Consider the following 14,997-nt stretch of genomic DNA (forward strand, 5'->3'; position numbering starts at 1 on the left):
AAAGGATGGATGAGGAAGAGGAGGAGGAGGAGTATAGAACAGGCAGCACCCTCAAAGCTTCAGAAGTATGAGATGAACCCCAAAAACTTGCAAAGGTGGATCTCACACGTACCGACACAGACTATTCCGCAATTTAATTGAGCCCCAAAGGTTTTTATTGAATAGCGGAATAGGAAATATGATCAAAAAAAAGTGTATGTTTTTCACACGTACAGAAGCACACTAGGCCCCAATTACTATTGTTTGTACACCTAAAAGGATGGATGAGGAGGAGGAGGAGGAGGAGGAGTATAGAACAGGCAGCACCCTCAAAGCTTCAGAAGTATGAGATGAACCCCAAAAACTTGCAAAGGTGGATCTCACACGTACCGACACAGACTATTCCGCAATTTAATTGAGCCCCAAAGATTTTTATTGAATAGCGGAATAGGAAATATGTTCAAAAAAAAGTGTATGTTTTTCACACGTACAGAAGCACACTAGGCCCCAATTACTATTGTTTGTACACCTAAAAGGATGGATGAGGAGGAGGAGGAGGAGGAGTATAGAACAAGCAGCACCCTCAAAGCTTCAGAAGTATGAGAAGAACCCCAAAAACTTGGAAAGGTGGATCTCACACGTACCGACACAGACTATTCCGCAATTTAATTGAGCCCCAAAGGTTTTTATTGAATAGCGGAATAGGAAATATGATAAAAAAAAAGTGTATGTTTTTCACACGTACAGAAGCACACTAGGCCCCAATTACTATTGTTTGTACACCTAAAAGGATGGATGAGGAGGAGGAGGAGGAGGAGTATAGAACAGGCAGCACCCTCAAAGCTTCAGAAGTATGAGATGAACCCCAAAAACTTGGAAAGGTGGATCTCACACGTACAGACACAGACTATTCCGCAATTTAATTGAGCCCCAAAGGTTTTTATTGAATAGCGGAATAGGAAATATGATCAAAAAAAAGTGTATGTTTTTCACACGTACAGAAGCACACTAGGCCCCAATTACTATTGTTTGTACACCTAAAAGGATGGATGAGGAAGAGGAGGAGGAGGAGTATAGAAAAGGCAGCACCCTCAAAGCTTCAGAAGTATGAGATGAACCCCAAAAACTTGGAAAGGTGGATCTCACACGTACCGACACAGACTATTCCGCAATTTAATTGAGCCCCAAAGGTTTTTATTGAATAGCGGAATAGGAAATATGATCAAAAAAAGTGTATGTTTTTCACACGTACAGAAGCACACTAGGCCCCAATTACTATTGTTTGTACACCTAAAAGGATGGATGAGGAAGAGGAGGAGGAGGAGTATAGAACAGGCAGCACCCTCAAAGCTTCAGAAGTATGAGATGAACCCCAAAAACTTGGAAAGGTGGATCTCACACGTACCGACACAGACTATTCCGCAATTTAATTGAGCCCCAAAGGTTTTTATTGAATAGCGGAATAGGAAATATGATCAAAAAAAAGTGTATGTTTTTCACACGTACAGAAGCACACTAGGCCCCAATTACTATTGTTTGTACAACTAAAAGGATGGATGAGGAGGAGGAGGAGGAGGAGGAGGAGGAGTATAGAACAGGCAGCACCCTCAAAGCTTCAGAAGTATGAGATGAACCCCAAAAACTTGCAAAGGTGGATCTCACACGTACCGACACAGACTATTCCGCAATTTAATTGAGCCCCAAAGGTTTTTATTGAATAGCGGAATAGGAAATATGATCAAAAAAAGTGTATGTTTTTCACACGTACAGAAGCACACTAGGCCCCAATTACTATTGTTTGTACACCTAAAAGGATGGATGAGGAGGAGGAGGAGGAGGAGTATAGAACAGGCAGCACCCTCAAAGCTTCAGAAGTATGAGATGAACCCCAAAAACTTGGAAAGGTGGATCTCACACGTACCGACACAGACTATTCCGCAATTTAATTGAGCCCCAAAGGTTTTTATTGAATAGCGGAATAGGAAATATGATCAAAAAAAAGTGTATGTTTTTCACACGTACAGAAGCACACTAGGCCCCAATTACTATTGTTTGTACACCTAAAAGGATGGATGAGGAAGAGGAGGAGGAGGAGTATAGAACAGGCAGCACCCTCAAAGCTTCAGAAGTATGAGATGAACCCCAAAAACTTGGAAAGGTGGATCTCACACGTACCGACACAGACTATTCCGCAATTTAATTGAGCCCCAAAGGTTTTTATTGAATAGCGGAATAGGAAATATGATCAAAAAAAAGTGTATGTTTTTCACACGTACAGAAGCACACTAGGCCCCAATTACTATTGTTTGTACACCTAAAAGGATGGATGAGTAGGAGGAGGAGGAGTATAGAACAGGCAGCACCCTCAAAGCTTCAGAAGTATGAGATGAACCCCAAAAACTTGGAAAGGTGGATCTCACACGTACAGACACAGACTATTCCGCAGTTTAATTGAGCCCCAAAGGTTTTTATTGAATAGCGGAATAGGAAATATGATCAAAAAAAAGTGTATGTTTTTCACACGTACAGAAGCACACTAGGCCCCAATTACTATTGTTTGTACACCTAAAAGGATGGATGAGGAAGAGGAGGAGGAGGAGTATAGAACAGGCAGCACCCTCAAAGCTTCAGAAGTATGAGATGAACCCCAAAAACTTGGAAAGGTGGATCTCACACGTACCGACACAGACTATTCCGCAATTTAATTGAGCCCCAAAGGTTTTTATTGAATAGCGGAATAGGAAATATGATCAAAAAAAAGTGTATGTTTTTCACACGTACAGAAGCACACTAGGCCCCAATTACTATTGTTTGTACACCTAAAAGGATGGATGAGGAGGAGGAGGAGGAGGAGTATAGAACAGGCAGCACCCTCAAAGCTTCAGAAGTATGAGATGAACCCCAAAAACTTGGAAAGGTGGATCTCACACATACAGACACAGACTATTCCGCAATTTAATTGAGCCCCAAAGGTTTTTATTGAATAGCGGAATAGGAAATTGGATCAAAAAAAAGTGTATGTTTTTCACACGTACAGAAGCACACTAGGCCCCAATTACTATTGTTTGTACACCTAAAAGGATGGATGAGGAAGAGGAGGAGGAGGAGTATAGAACAGGCAGCACCCTCAAAGCTTCAGAAGTATGAGATGAACCCCAAAAACTTGCAAAGGTGGATCTCACACGTACCGACACAGACTATTCCGCAATTTAATTGAGCCCCAAAGGTTTTTATTGAATAGCGGAATAGGAAATATGATCAAAAAAAAAGTGTATGTTTTTCACACGTACAGAAGCACACTAGGCCCCAATTACTATTGTTTGTACACCTAAAAGGATGGATGAGGAGGAGGAGGAGGAGGAGTATAGAACAGGCAGCACCCTCAAAGCTTCAGAAGTATGAGATGAACCCCAAAAACTTGGAAAGGTGGATCTCACACGTACAGACACAGACTATTCCGCAATTTAATTGAGCCCCAAAGGTTTTTATTGAATAGCGGAATAGGAAATATGATAAAAAAAAGTGTATGTTTTTCACACGTACAGAAGCACACTAGGCCCCAATTACTATTGTTTGTACACCTAAAAGGATGGATGAGGAGGAGGAGGAGGAGTATAGAACAGGCAGCACCCTCAAAGCTTCAGAAGTATGAGATTGTGTTCACTGTACCCCACAAAGATTGTGTTCACTGTACCCCACAAAGATTGTGTTCACTGTACCCCACAAAGGTTTTGTTCACTGCACCCCACAAAGATTGTGTTCACTGCACTCCAAAAGGATTGTCTTCACTGCACCCCACAAAGATTGTGTTCACTGTACCCCACAAAGGTTTTGTTCACTGCACCCCACAAAGATTGTGTTCACTGTACCCCACAAAGGTTTTGTTCACTGCACCCCACAAAGATTGTGTTCACTGTACCCCCCAAAGATTTTGTTCACTGCACCCCACAAGGATTGTCTTCACTGCACCCCACAAGGATTGTCTTCACTGCACCCCACAAAGATTGTGTTCACTGTACCCCACAAAGATTTTGTTCACTGCACTCCAAAAGGATTGTCTTCACTGCACCCCACAAAGATTGTGTTCACTGTACCCCACAAAGATTTTGTTCACTGCACTCCAAAAGGATTGTCTTCACTGCACCCCACAAAGATTGTGTTCACTGTACCCCACAAAGGTTTTGTTCACTGCACCCCACAAAGATTGTGTTCACTGTACCCCACACAGGTTTTGTTCACTGCACCCCACAAAAATTGTGTTCTCTGTACCCCCCAAAGATTTTGTTCACTGCACCCCACAAGGATTGTCTTCACTGCACCCCACAAGGATTGTCTTCACTGCACCTCACAAAGATTGTGTTCACTGTACCCCACAAAGGTTTTGTTCACTGCACCCCACAAAGATTGTGTTCACTGTACCCCCCAAAGATTTTGTTCACTGCACCCCACAAGGATTGTCTTCACTGCACCCCACAAGGATTGTCTTCACTGCACCCCACAAAGATTGTGTTCACTGTACCCCACAAAGGTTTTGTTCACTGCACCCACCCCACAAAGATTGTGTTCACTGTACCCCACAAAGGTTTTGTTCACTGCACCCCACAAAAATTGTGTTCACTGTACCCCCCAAAGATTTTGTTCACTGCACCCCACAAGGATTGTGTTCACTGTACCCCCCAAAGATTTTGTTCACTGCACCCCACAAGGATTGTCTTCACTGCACCCCACAAGGATTGTCTTCACTGCACCCCACAAAGATTGTGTTCACTGTACCCCACAAAGGTTTTGTTCACTGCACCCCACAAAGATTGTGTTCACTGTACCCCACAAAGGTTTTGTTCACTGCACCCCACAAAAATTGTGTTCACTGTACCCCCCAAAGATTTTGTTCACTGCACCCCACAAGGATTGTCTTCACTGCACCCCACAAGGATTGTCTTCACTGCACCTCACAAAGATTGTCTTCACTGTACCCCACAAAGGTTTTGTTCACTGCACCCCACAAAGATTGTGTTCACTGTACCCCACAAAGGTTTTGTTCACTGCACCCCACAAAGATTGTGTTCACTGTACCCCCCCAAAGATTTTGTTCACTGCACCCCACAAGGATTGTCTTCACTGCACCCCACAAGGATTGTCTTCACTGCACCCCACAAAGATTGTGTTCACTGTACCCCACAAAGATTTTGTTCACTGCACTCCAAAAGGATTGTCTTCACTGCACCCCACAAAGATTGTGTTCACTGTACCCCACAAAGGTTTTGTTCACTGCACCCCACAAAGATTGTGTTCACTGTACCCCACAAAGGTTTTGTTCACTGCACCCCACAAAGATTGTGTTCACTGTACCCCCCAAAGATTTTGTTCACTGCACCCCACAAGGATTGTCTTCACTGCACCCCACAAGGATTGTCTTCACTGCACCCCACAAAGATTGTGTTCACTGTACCCCACAAAGATTTTGTTCACTGCACCCCACAAAGATTGTGTTCACTGTACCCCACAAAGATTTTGTTCACTGCACTCCAAAAGGATTGTCTTCACTGCACCCCACAAAGATTGTCTTCACTGTACCCCATAAAGGTTTTGTTCACTGCACCCCACAAAGATTGTGTTCACTGTACCCCACAAAGGTTTTGTTCACTGCACCCCACAAAGATTGTGTTCACTGTACCCCACAAAGATTGTGTTCACTGTACCCCACAAAGGTTTTGTTCACTGCACCCCACAAGGATTGTCTTCACTGCACCCCACAAGGATTGTCATCACTGCACCCCACAAAGATTGTGTTCACTGTACCCCACAAAGATTTTGTTCACTGCACCCCACAAAGATTGTGTTCACTGTACCCCACAAAGATTTTGTTCACTGCACTCCAAAAGGATTGTCTTCACTGCACCCCACAAAGATTGTGTTCACTGTACCCCACAAAGGTTTTGTTCACTGCACCCCACAAAGATTGTGTTCACTGTACCCCACAAAGGTTTTGTTCACTGCACCCCACAAAGATTGTGTTCACTGTACCCCACAAAGGTTTTGTTCACTGCACCCCACAAAGATTGTGTTCACTGTACCCCACAAAGGTTGTGTTCACTGCACCCCACAAAGGTTTTGTTCACTGCACCCCACAAAGATTGTGTTCACTGCACCCCACAAAGATTGTGTTCACTGTACCCCACAAAGGTTTTGTTCACTGCACCCCACAAAGATTGTGTTCACTGTACCCCACAAAGATTGTGTTCACTGCACTCCAAAAGGATTGTCTTCACTGCACCCCACAAAGATTGTGTTCACTGTACCCCACAAAGGTTTTGTTCACTGCACCCCACAAAGATTGTGTTCACTGTACCCCACAAAGGTTTTGTTCACTGCACCCCACAAAGATTGTGTTCACTGTACCCCCCAAAGATTTTGTTCACTGCACCCCACAAGGATTGTCTTCACTGCACCCCACAAGGATTGTCTTCACTGCACCCCACAAAGATTGTGTTCACTGTACCCCACAAAGGTTTTGTTCACTGCACCCCACAAAGATTGTGTTCACTGTACCCCACAAAGGTTTTGTTCACTGCACCCCACAAAAATTGTGTTCACTGTACCCCCCAAAGATTTTGTTCACTGCACCCCACAAGGATTGTGTTCACTGTACCCCCCAAAGATTTTGTTCACTGCACCCCACAAGGATTGTCTTCACTGCACCCCACAAGGATTGTCTTCACTGCACCCCACAAAGATTGTGTTCACTGTACCCCACAAAGGTTTTGTTCACTGCACCCCACAAAGATTGTGTTCACTGTACCCCACAAAGGTTTTGTTCACTGCACCCCACAAAAATTGTGTTCACTGTACCCCCCAAAGATTTTGTTCACTGCACCCCACAAGGATTGTCTTCACTGCACCCCACAAGGATTGTCTTCACTGTACCCCACAAAGATTTTGTTCACTGCACTCCAAATGGATTGTCTTCACTGCACCCCACAAAGATTGTGTTCACTGTACCCCACAAAGGTTTTGTTCACTGCACCCCACAAAGATTGTGTTCACTGTACCCCACAAAGGTTTTGTTCACTGCACCCCACAAAGATTGTGTTCACTGTACCCCCCAAAGATTTTGTTCACTGCACCCCACAAGGATTGTCTTCACTGCACCCCACAAGGATTGTCTTCACTGCACCCCACAAAGATTGTGTTCACTGTACCCCACAAAGATTTTGTTCACTGCACCCCACAAAGATTGTGTTCACTGTACCCCACAAAGATTTTGTTCACTGCACTCAAAAAGGATTGTCTTCACTGCACCCCACAAAGATTGTCTTCACTGTACCCCATAAAGGTTTTGTTCACTGCACCCCACAAAGATTGTGTTCACTGTACCCCACAAAGGTTTTGTTCACTGCACCCCACAAAGATTGTGTTCACTGTACCCCACAAAGGTTTTGTTCACTGCACCCCACAAGGATTGTCTTCACTGCACCCCACAAGTTTTGTCTTCACTGCACCCCACAAAGATTGTGTTCACTGTACCCCACAAAGATTTTGTTCACTGCACCCCACAAAGATTGTGTTCACTGTACCCCACAAAGATTTTGTTCACTGCACTCCAAAAGGATTGTCTTCACTGCACCCCACAAAGATTGTGTTCACTGTACCCCACAAAGGTTTTGTTCACTGCACCCCACAAAGATTGTGTTCACTGTACCCCACAAAGGTTTTGTTCACTGCACCCCACAAAGATTGTGTTCACTGTACCCCACAAAGGTTTTGTTCACTGCACCCCACAAAGATTGTGTTCACTGTACCCCACAAAGGTTGTGTTCACTGCACCCCACAAAGGTTTTGTTCACTGCACCCCACAAAGATTGTGTTCACTGCACCCCACAAAGATTGTGTTCACTGTACCCCACAAAGGTTTTGTTCACTGCACCCCACAAAGATTGTGTTCACTGTAACCCACAAAGATTGTGTTCACTGCACTCCAAAAGGATTGTCTTCACTGCACCCCACAAAGATTGTGTTCACTGTACCCCACAAAGGTTTTGTTCACTGCACCCCACAAAGATTGTGTTCACTGTACCCCCCAAAGATTTTGTTCACTGCACCCCACAAGGATTGTCTTCACTGCACCCCACAAGGATTGTCTTCACTGCACCCCACAAAGATTGTGTTCACTGTACCCCACAAAGGTTTTGTTCACTGCACCCCACAAAGATTGTGTTCACTGTACCCCACAAAGGTTTTGTTCACTGCACCCCACAAAAATTGTGTTCACTGTACCCCCCAAAGATTTTGTTCACTGCACCCCACAAGGATTGTCTTCACTGCTCCCCACAAGGATTGTCTTCACTGCACCTCACAAAGATTGTCATCACTGTACCCCAAAAAGGTTTTGTTCACTGCACCCCACAAAGATTGTGTTCACTGTACCCCACAACGGTTTTGTTCACTGCACCCCACAAAGATTGTGTTCACTGTACCCCCCAAAGATTTTGTTCACTGCACCCCACAAGGATTGTCTTCACTGCACCCCACAAGGATTGTCTTCACTGCACCCCACAAGGATTGTCTTCACTGCACCCCACAAAGATTGTGTTCACTGTACCCCACAAAGATTTTGTTCACTGCACTCCAAAAGGATTGTCTTCACTGCACCCCACAAAGATTGTGTTCACTGTACCCCACAAAGGTTTTGTTCACTGCACCCCACAAAGATTGTGTTCACTGTACCCCCCAAAGATTTTGTTCACTGCACCCCACAAGGATTGTCTTCACTGCACCCCACAAGGATTGTCTTCACTGCACCCCACAAAGATTGTGTTCACTGTTCCCCACAAAGATTTTGTTCACTGCACCCCACAAAGATTGTGTTCACTGTACCCCACAAAGATTTTGTTCACTGCACTCCAAAAGGATTGTCTTCACTGCACCCCACAAAGATTGTCTTCACTGTACCCCATAAAGGTTTTGTTCACTGCACCCCACAAAGATTGTGTTCACTGTACCCCACAAAGGTTTTGTTCACTGCACCCCACAAAGATTGTGTTCACTGTACCCCACAAAGATTGTGTTCACTGTACCCCACAAAGGTTTTGTTCACTGCACCCCACAAGGATTGTCTTCACTGCAGCCCACAAGGATTGTCTTCACTGCACCCCACAAAGATTGTGTTCACTGTACCCCACAAAGATTTTGTTCACTGCACCCCACAAAGATTGTGTTCACTGTACCCCACAAAGATTTTGTTCACTGCACTCCAAAAGGATTGTCTTCACTGCACCCCACAAAGATTGTGTTCACTGTACCCCACAAAGGTTTTGTTCACTGCACCCCACAAAGATTGTGTTCACTGTACCCCACAAAGGTTTTGTTCACTGCACCCCACAAAGATTGTGTTCACTGTACCCCACAAAGGTTTTGTTCACTGCACCCCACAAAGATTGCGTTCACTGTACCCCACAAAGGTTGTGTTCACTGCACCCCACAAAGGTTTTGTTCACTGCACCCCACAAAGATTGTGTTCACTGCACCCCACAAAGATTGTGTTCACTGTACCCCACAAAGGTTTTGTTCACTGCACCCCACAAAGATTGTGTTCACTGTACCCCACAAAGATTGTGTTCACTGCACTCCAAAAGGATTGTCTTCACTGCACCCCACAAAGATTGTGTTCACTGTACCCCACAAAGGTTTTGTTCACTGCACCCCACAAAGATTGTGTTCACTGTACCCCACAAAGGTTTTGTTCACTGCACCCCACAAAGATTGTGTTCACTGTACCCCCCAAAGATTTTGTTCACTGCACCCCACAAGGATTGTCTTCACTGCACCCCACAAGGATTGTCTTCACTGCACCCCACAAAGATTGTGTTCACTGCACCCCACAAAGGTTTTGTTCACTGCACCCCACAAAGATTGTGTTCACTGTACCCCCCCAAAGATTTTGTTCACTGCACCCCACAAGGATTGTCTTCTCTGCACCCCACAAAGATTGTGTTCACTGTACCCCCCAAAGATTTTGTTCACTGCACCCCACAAGGATTGTCTTCACTGCACCCCACAAGGATTGTCTTCACTGCACCCCACAAAGATTGTGTTCACTGTACCCCCACAAAGGTTTTGTTCACTGCACCCCACAAAGATTTTGTTCACTGCACTCCAAAAGGATTGTGTTCACTGCACCCCAAAAAGATTGTGTTCACTGCAGCCCACACACAGAAAAATGGATGTGGATCACTGACACCTGCCTATCTCCTATCCCACACCGCACAGCAATATCGATTGTAGTTTGTAGAACACAGTTTCCCTAAAATTCAGCAGACTCTGTCCCTAACAGGATTGAGAAGAGATCGTAGATCAGGAGAACTAAGTGCAGACCCCACCCCACACAGCAATATCGATTGTAGTTTGTAGAACACTCTGACCCTAAAATTCAGCAGCAGCCTCTCCCTAACAGGATTGAGAAGAGATCGTAGATCAGGATTGAGTGCAGACCCCACCCCCCACACAGCAATATCGATTGTAGTTTGCAGAAGACACTGACCCTATAATTCAGCAGACTCTATCCCTAAAATGCCTACAACTCGCCCTGCCTAAACACTCCGACCTGTCCCTCAATTCTATCCGGACACAAATGGTTTTTTCCTGCCTATCTTTCCCTAATCAGCAGCCAGCACGTTGATGTGTGCTCTGTCCCTGATCTAAGCAGCATAATGACGCCGCTGCGGCTGCCTCGAACTTATAAAGACTTGGTCACATGCTTCAGACGGCCAATCACAGCTACTGAGACATTTGCAGGCATGGCTGGGATGGCTTAAGGCACACCAGTTAAACGATTGTTGATTGGCTGTTGAAAGCCCGCCATGAAAAGAGCGCCAAAGTATGCAAAACCCGGAAATAAAACGACCGAACACGGATTTTTACCCGAATATACAGTAAAGTGTCCGTGTTCGTGTTCGGGTAACAAAAATCCAATTATTCGGTACGAACACGAATAATACAGTCCGTGTTCGCTCAACACTATTAACCGGATGTCACATTAAGAGTCAATCAAGACCAATATTAGCACTCATACAATATTCAGTGCAAAATAAATCTTATGCAGATGGATACAGCATATGTAAGCCCAATTGAGCTAAACACACAAGTATCCATTAGCTTTGCATGATTAGATGGTCACAATGGACCACAGTGGAAACCGGCGCCATCTCTCAGCAGAAATCAAAAATCGGGAGACTCCAACCACACCGCCAAATACAACACTAATACATAAAATATATATTAGCACTATTACCAATCATAAATCTAAAATACATAATCTTAAATAAAAACATATTAAAAAGGCCTCTCAAAAAGAAAATACAGATAAAAACACATGAACTCATTTGTTATAGGCTAAATGGTAACTAGTATACAGGCAATCTACCTTCAAACTATGAATTATGAATTATTGATGAAGGAATTGATGTCCCAATCAATATTGAGCCCGTGAGGGGCATAGGATTTGAGGCGGTAAATCCAACTGGTCTCCAACTGGGAGACCCCTCTCGTCAGATTGCTACCCCTCCAATTACCCGGGAATTTATCAATCCCCATAAAAATAGTGCCACTAGGATCTTTATTATGGCAGAATAAATCTTTCTTCTCTAATAACACACAGCAGGAGTACAAGATTAAACCATTCATTACATGCTCTACACGCTATGTCGTGTATCTTTTGCGTTGCCCATGTGGTTTGGAATACGTGGGCCGCACGATACGCAAGCTGCATGTACGGTTAAACGAGCATGTGGCTAATATTATAAAAGCTTTCCCTAAACATAGCGTGTCAAGGCACTATGCTCTCTGCCATAATAAAGATCCTAGTGGCACTATTTTTATGGGGATTGATAAATTCCCGGGTAATTGGAGGGGTAGCAATCTGACGAGAGGGGTCGCCCAGTTGGAGACCAGTTGGATTTACCGCCTCAAATCCTATGCCCCTCACGGGCTCAATATTGATTGGGACATCAATTCCTTCATCAATAATTCATAATTCATAGTTTGAAGGTAGATTGCCTGTATACTAGTTACCAATTAGCCTATAACAAATGAGTTCATGTATTTTTATCTGTATTTTCTTTTTGAGAGGCCTTTTTAATATGTTTTTATTTAAGATCATGTATTTTAGATTTATGATTGGTAATATTGCTAATATATCTTTTATGTATTAGTGTTGTATTTGGCGGTGTGGTCGGAGTCTCCCGATTTTTTTATTTCTGCTGAGAGATGGCGCCGGTTTCCACTGTGGTCCATTGTGACCATCTAATCATGCAAAGCTAATGGATACTTGTGTGTTTAGCTCAATTGGGCTTACATATGCTGTATCCATCTGCATACGATTTATTTTGCAATGAATATTGTATGAGTGCTAATATTGGTCTTGATTGACTCTTAATGTGACATCCGGTTAATGCTTGGTTCCGGACGTTGGTACGCACGTGAACCGCATTCTAAGTCCGGATGTCTCTTCTTGTGAAATGCCGGTTGCGGTTGCTGACACGCAAGTGTCTTTCTTCCGGGATACGGGACCTGTCTATTGCCCCGCCTATCCATCTCCGTCAGCGCATAAATTGTGGACGTTCACCGCAGGCCACACCCCCTGACGACGTCAGTCTCTGACGAAACGCGTAGGAGGAGCCTGCGGTGCGTCACACTGAGACCACGGAGGGGACGCAGCGGCCATTTTTTCGGCCATTTTTTCGGCAGGAATCGAGCCTCGAGGACACCCTGATTTACACACGCCATACAAACTACAGCCAAATGTGAGTTGCCACTTTGAGAATTGCGTCCAATAAAGTTGTTTAATGGTACTACACTATGGCAGTTGTTTCCCTCTTTACATGTTATAACTATCTGTGAGGAAGTGGACGTGATCAGAGAGTGAGCCGGTGCAGGATTTGCCAGTGGAGGTTGAAATATGAAAATATGTATACTGTGTGAATGCCTAATGTACCTCCAGCCACCAAATACTACGTTCTTAGTTGTCAGGTAAACTGATGTGGGCTAATTTTGGGGCCTTTTATGGCCGACACTTACTTCTTTATCCTGTTAATGCCTAATGTACCTTCAGCCACAGAATACTACGTACTTAGCTGTCAGGTAAACCCATTTTGGCTAATTTTTGGGGACTTTTATGGCCGACACTTACTTCTTTATCCTGTTAATGCCTAATGTACCTTCAGCCACAGAATACTACGTTCGTAGCTGTCAATTTTTGTCTTTTAGAGTCTTAAAAAGCCAGTTTTAGACAAGATAACTGCATTTTGCTCTCCGATGGCCTGAAAATTTTTTTGGTCAAAATGACTATTTTGGTCTCCAAGTGTCTAAAAATCCTTTTTTAGTCAAAATAACGGCATTTGGTCACCAAAGGTCTGAACATTTTTTTAGTCAAAATGACTGTATTTTTGTCTTTTAGAGCCTTAAAAAGCCGGGTCTAGACAAGATTTGTCTAAAACTGGCCATTTGGTCTCCAATGGCCTGAAAAGATATTTTCGGTCAAAATTACTCTATTTTGGTCTCCAAGTGTCTTAAAATCCTTTTTTAGTCAAAATAACTGCATTTGGTCACCAAAGGTCAGAAAAAAAATTTAGTCAAAATGACTATATTTTTGTCTTTTAGAGCCTTAAAAAGCCGGTTTTAGACAAGATTTTAGACATTTGGCTCCAATGGCCTGAAAAAAATATTTTGGTCAAAATGACTCTATTTTGGTCTCCAAGTGTCTATAAACCATTTGTTAGTCAAAATAACGGCATTTGGTCAACAAAGGTCTGAAAATTTTTTTGTCAAAATGACTGTATTTTTGTCTTTTAGAGCCTTAAAAAGCCGTTTTTAGACTTGATTTGTCTAAAACAGGCCATTTGGGCTCCAATGGCCTGAAAAAAGTTTTTGGTCAAAATGACTCTATTTTGGTCTCCAAGTGTCTAAAAAGCCTTTTTAAGTCAGAGTCTGCAGAGTCGGCGAAACATGTTGGACCTGGGTGACCCCACTACTCTAGGATATGGTTCATAATTTTATTTATCACATATTTTCTATATTGACTGTCTTTTGATGCCTTTGCATCTGTGTCTTTTTTAACAATTTTGTACACATGTATTAATAAAATCATTATATATTAAATTGGTCTTCTATTTATCTATTCATGCCAAGTAACTCCTGCCTACAAAGTCCCAGGTTGGGTGTTTCCTCAGAATACACAGTTCCCTGTGGGGCTCATTTAGGCTCTGGTGTATTGGAACACCAATACCACTTGATACACTTTTTTCTCATATGTCCTTAGGGATGTGGCAGGACCTTTCTTGGCTTACTGGCATTTAGGGTCGGCACCTAACATTTTCTACTTGCTTCTGCATCCTGTGAATGCCTAATGTACCTTTAGCCACAGAATACTACGTTCTTAGCAGTCAGGTAAACCCATGTGAGCTAATTTTTGAGGCCTATACAGGCCGACACTTACTTCTGTATACTGTGTGAATGCCTGATGTACCTCTAGCCATCCAATAATACGTTCTTTGCTGTCAGTTAAACCCATGTGAGCTACATTTGGGGCCTAAACAGGCCGACACTTCTGTATACTGTCAATGCCTGATGTACCTCCAGCCATCAAATACACTACGTTCTTTGGTGTCAGTTAAACCCATGTGAGCTAATTTTTGGGGCCTATACAGGCCGACACTTACTTCTGTATCCTGTGAATGCCTAATGTACTTCCATCCTTTAAATACTACGTTCCTTGCTGTCAGTTAAACCTATGTGAGCTAATTTTTGGGGTCTATAAAGGCAGACACTTACTTCTGTATACTGGAAATGCCTAATGTACCTCCAGCCATCAAATACACTTCAGCCTCCAAATACTACATACTTAGCTGTCAGGTAAACCCATGTGAGCTAATTTTTGGGGCCTATACATGCCGACACTTACTTCTGTATACTGTGTGAATGCCTAATGTACTTCTAAACAAAACGATTCAGGATGCTCATAATTGT

Source organism: Pelophylax lessonae (genome assembly GCF_965119305.1).
Source record: "Pelophylax lessonae genome assembly, chromosome: 6".
Lineage (NCBI taxonomy): Eukaryota > Metazoa > Chordata > Amphibia > Anura > Ranidae > Pelophylax > Pelophylax lessonae.